The sequence below is a fragment of the Montipora capricornis genome, chromosome 7, assembly GCF_036669925.1.
Source record: "Montipora capricornis isolate CH-2021 chromosome 7, ASM3666992v2, whole genome shotgun sequence".
Lineage (NCBI taxonomy): Eukaryota > Metazoa > Cnidaria > Anthozoa > Scleractinia > Acroporidae > Montipora > Montipora capricornis.
Window position 1 is genome coordinate 42,586,542 of NC_090889.1, and position 5,783 is coordinate 42,592,324.

Here is a 5,783-nt window from a genome sequence, read left to right on the forward strand (position 1 = left end):
TTTACTTTAATAGTTTCCAGCAACCTAAATACAGTAGCTGAGGAAGCCCTGGAAACAGAAAAATATTTTCCTAACCAAGCCAGGGCTACCAAGCTAAATAAGTTAAAATCTGTGGAAAAATATTTACATAATAGGAAAACTTACAAAAAGAATTAAAGCGCTAGCAGAGAATGATAAATATTATAAATATAAATTTATACTATGCAAGTTCTAAATTATAAAGATGGGCCTTAAGGTTACGCTTGAAATTGCTTATAGATACTGACTTTCTTAAACTCAAGGGCAAGGCATTCCATTCATTAACAACAAGATGAAAATACGAGAACTTAAGCAAGTTTGTTCTAGCATACTTAATTTTATAAGAACATTCAGTATTCCTAACATTATATGAAGTGTTTCCTGCAGGTTCTAAGTAATCACAGAAATCAATGTCACATAGTCCTTGTTTACATTTAAAAAGGAAAATAAGATAAAAGTACTTTCTTCTAGATGCTAAGCAACTTTACCTTTCCTCATACGACTTATTCTTCAAAATTACTCTTGTGGCTCTGCGCTGTACACCCTCAATGATGTCGACCAAATACGCTTGATGTGGTGACCAGACTTCGCAGGCGAACTCCAGGTGTGGTCTGACCAAATAAATAAACAACTTCACGAAGACTTTTGGGTTAGGGCGATTTCCCACAAGTTCTTCTGATGAGGCATAGCATCCCATTGGCAATATTTATTTTAGTTAAGATGTGATCTCACCATGCCAAGTTGTGAGTGATGATGATCCCCACGTCCTTTTCTTCCTTACATAAGGATACTTGGTTAGAACCAACGTGGTATGTATTCATTATAGGGTTCCCCTTTTTGGTGATACAGAGGTATTTACATATCACTCCAGTTTGTAATAGAACGTAGATCATCTTTCAAGATTTCACAATCCATTTGTGAAGATATAACTCTACAACACTTGGCATCATCAGCGTAGAGGGGAAGAATAGTATCAGGTGATAACTGATGTCGTTGATGTATATAAGAAACAGGATTGGTCAAATCAAGAAACCCGGAGGAGCCCCTGAGGTGATGACGTCTGTTCGTCAGCTAGTCCTCTATCTAACTTAAAAGTGTGTCACGGAAGCCTTAAAATCTGAGCTTGTATATCAGCTTTTGGTGTGGTACCCTGTCAAACGCTTTGGCCATATCTAATTTGACCACCAGTGTCCAATGTTGATGCCAATAAATGCACATGCTGTAACTGTTGTGTAACGCAAGATCTATTTGGTCGAAAACCATGTTGTGATGGATTCAAAACATCTTGCACGTGGTCATAAATTCTGGAAAACACGCATTTCTCGAGAACTTTCGACACGACTGAAAGTAAGGCGATTCCTCTATAATTAGTGACATTGTTCTTAGGGCCTGATTTATGAACTGGAATGAGATTGGCATCTTTCCATTTCACTGGAAATTTCCCGCTAGATAGTGATTGGTTAAATAAACAGGTCAAGGGGCCAGCTATTTCACAAACGAGTTCTTTCAACACTCGTGCAGTTATTTCATTTGGTCCTGGACTCTTGGATGGATCCAAGTTCAACAATATCTTTTGAACTTCATCAGTAGAAAGCGTGATGAAAGATAACTCGCTCATATAAGGTACAATTGGATACAGTTCAGGAGGCGGAGGCTCTGTATCAAGCTGACTGAAAACGGAATTGAAGTAATCATTAAACAGATTGGCCTTAGCCAAAACATCAATGATTAGCTGACTACCATTCTCATCTTTGATAAGAGCCGAAGGAATCCTTCTTGACTTTGTTTTGCTGCTATGACAATTCCAGAACTTTTTGGGATTAGTAGAGACCTGTTTAGAAAGATCGTTTAAATAACCATTGTACTTGGAGCGTATAAGCTTCTTACACTTACGTCTTATGGCTTTGAAAGATTCGATGTCTTTAGGATCTTTGGATTTCAAGGCCATCCTACTCGCTCTGTATTTCTCCGACACAAAGTCTTCACTTCCTTATCAATCCAAGGTGGTGTAAGGCTGTCCTTTATCTTCTTCTTGGGAATAAACTCGTTGACAGCTGACCAAAATAGATCTTCCCAGTTCGATAGGTTGGTATTGATATCATTGTCCAGTACTGAGAAATTCCAGCGAATATATTGCAAAGTGTTTTTGAGTTCCCTTAAATTGGCCTTTTTGAAGTCGAGAGCAAACTTTGGTCTTGGGGTTACACGATTAAGGTTAAGATGGATGGTAAAGGTAACACTCCGGTGATCTGTGTCAACAAAACCCTCACTGGCAGATACATCATTGACTAGGTCAGGAGTTGACGTAAGGACAGGGTCCAGTATACTGTTATTCCTGGTGGCGTGCTGATTCATTTGAGTAAGAAATAGATCATTTAGCAGTTCAAATATCTTAATATGTAACTGGTCAAAAAGCAGAGGGACTTGGTTTACCCAGTCAAAGTTCGGAAAATTAAAGTCTCCAACTAAGAAAACTTTATCCACATTAAGGTTAGAAATTAAGTTGAAGGATTCATTAATAAGATCCAAGTAGTCGGAATTTGTATCTGGTTGTCGATAAAACACACCAAAAAGAAATCTGGGACCTGAAGCGGAAGATATTTCCCACCAAACTAGCTCACACTGATTTACTTCTAGATCACCTCTTCTGGTGCACACCAGGTCATTTCTACAAGCTAGCATAACCCCTCCTTCTCTTCTGTTAGTTCGATCTCTTCTAAATATAGAGTAACCGTAAGGTAATATCTCTTGGTCTAACACAGAGGGATCCAGCCATGTCTCGGTAAGCTCAATGATGTCCACATTATCAGAGTAGATGGTAGCATGAATTTCCTGGAGTTTGTTTCTTAAAGAACGAACGTTTGCCAGAAGGAACTTCAGGCTGCAATCATCCCGAAAACCAGTACTTCTGTTCAAAAAAAGGACTGGGCCATATTATTTAATGACGATATAGAGTCGTACATGACGGGAAGAGCACCTAGGAGACACTTTGTACGCATCCAGGATGAGTCTCTGGTGCGATAAATTATATAATCTTCAAGAGATAAACCAGCTCATTTGTAATGAAATCGCAGGTTACAAGATTTGCACATTACGGTCCGGTGATTACAGGCAATCGATTTATCACAAACACTACATTTAGGCTTCGAATTTCCAGCAATAGAAGGACCAGGATTCGGTGATATGTCACCACATGATAGAATAAGAAGAGAGGCACTCCATTTTGCCAGTAGAGCAGGTCTAGCCAGATTCAATAGCAAGATAAGTTGTTTTGAAGCTGGAATGCAGGACGTCTTGACCTTGTATCGAGTAGTATTAACGTGTAAAGCCTTGAAAAACGAATCAGTTACTTGCGTTCCGATAAAAGAAACCGCTTAGTTGATTTGTGAGACTTGTTATCTCACCTTTCTTTACGTTATGGATACCGTGAGGCTTGAAAATGATGCGATGGGTTCTTCTTACAGCGTGACCAAGCGCCATGCTTCACTTCATATTACAATATTTTCTTAAAGGGGCTAGGTCACGCTATTTTAGGTAATTTTGTTTAATTTTGTTATTAATGAGCTCTAAACGTCAAATTGGCAGAGCAAGAGTCTTTCATTTGCAAAATCACGGACACATAACAACTGAGAATGATTTTCCAGCTTTGTAAATGACATTTTGATATAGACTAATATAAATTTGAAAAAGGGTGGGCCGACGTTTTTCAAATTTACCCAAATTCAATCCATTTCAATACTCTCCAGTTTTGTCCATCCATGTCCCTTCTTGGCTTCCCTGTGTTTTGTTAGAGTTCTTCTATAGTTTTGAACAGTTATTTTGATATTTTAGTTAATTCTATGACCATTCGATCAGTGCTGAAATTGCCTAAATTTGCGTGACTGCGCGCGCGCCGAAGGCCGAAGGCGCGCACGGAGCTCCGCTAAGACAATTATTCTGCTCGGGCTTGCTGGATATAAAATGATTATAACCAGCACGGCGCTACGCGCCGCGTTGGGTATCTATCACTTCATATCCAAAGCGCCCTCGTAAAATAATTGTTAATTATACATGGTTGCAAGGGAGTGGCAAACATAGTCAATGACCTAATTGTTCATGGGATAAATGCTGCAGAGCACAATAGGAATCTACATGCAGTTTTACAGCGCCTGAGAAAGACTAGTTTGATCTTAAATGGAGCCCAATGTCAATTCAGATTACACAAGTTGACATTTTCCGGACATGATCTGGGTTGCGAAGGGGTCTCGCCGAGTTAAGAGGGGATTGGGGCGGTCGTGAATGCACAACCCCCCAAAGAATGCCTCAGAAATGCGCTCATTTTTACAGCTAGTCCAGTATTCATCAAAGTCCATTTCGAACTTTTCAAAAGTTGCTGAACCTCTACGAAAGCTGTTGGGAAAGGATCAAGCCTTCATTTGGGGTGCGAAAGAACAAAAGGCATTCGAAGAGCTCAAAAGTCTCGTGACATAGAAAAAGCATTGGCTTATTTCAGAAGGGAATGCAAGACGAGTAAGGTAGCAGACGCAGAACCATACCGTCTTGGAACAGTGTTACTCCAGTCTCAAGAAGGTGAGTGGAGAGCCTTGCGTAACCTTGCTGAGGTCGAAAGACGGTACGCTCAGACAGAAAAAAAACCTCTCGCCCTAGTATGGGCATGTCAACGGTTCAACTTGTATGTGTATGGGCGTGACTTCGCACTAGAGACGGAAAACAAACCTGTCGAGTGTATTTTTAGAAGTAGATCCAAACCAGCTACAAGAATCGAGCGATGGCTTCTCTCTTTGCAGTGCAACAACTACCAAGTAGTGTACCGACCCGACAAAAGCAAGATAGAAGATGTGGGGTGCAGATTGAATCAGCGTGATCCCAAAGACTCGAGCTATGAGAAAGAGGTTTTTATCCCATTTGTAGCTTAGTAAAGCACGCTACTATGCTTAATTAACTCCAAGTGAGATTGACAGGGAGACTGCAGACGACCCGGAAGAGGCTAGTGTGCGCCACTACGTCTATACTGGAGACTGGTCTTAGTGTTCTATGCCAGGATATATGTGTCAAGTATGAACTGTGTACCCTCGGAAAGTTGGTGTTGCACGGATATAGAATTGTGATACCCCAAAGTTTGCGAAAGGCGGTGTTAGAGTTGGGTCATGAAGGACACCAGGGTATGGTGAAAACGAAGAGTAGACTTAGACAAAAATGTGGTGACCTAAAATGGATAGAGATGTGGAGCGAATGTGCAGAGGGTTTCATGGCTTTCAAGTCGCGGGACAGTATTCACCACCCGAACCAATGCAGACGACGGAGCCACCCACGGAACCGTGGCAGAATGTGGCAGTCAACCTAGTGGGACCTGTGCCCGGTGGGGAGAATTTGTTAGTGGATGTTGATTACTACAGTCGTTTTTTCGAGGTTGTAGTCATGAAGTCAACTACTACACACAGGATCATCGCTGCCCTGATGGACATTTTTGCTCGATTTGGAGTCCCCTACATCTTAAAGACTGATAACGGTGCGCAGTTCGTGAGTGGATAATTTGAAGGGCTTCTACACTAATGCGGAATTGAACATCGAAAGTCATCACCTCTCTGTCCACAGGCGAATGGTGAGGTAGAAAGACAAAACAGGACATTGCTGAAGTCCATAAACGTTGCAGCTGCAGAAGGAAAAAGATGGATTGATGAACTACCGAAATTTCTGTTGGCATACAGGCCCCGGTTGTTCGAAGGGTAGATAGCGCTATCCACTGGATAACTTAATCGGTTTTG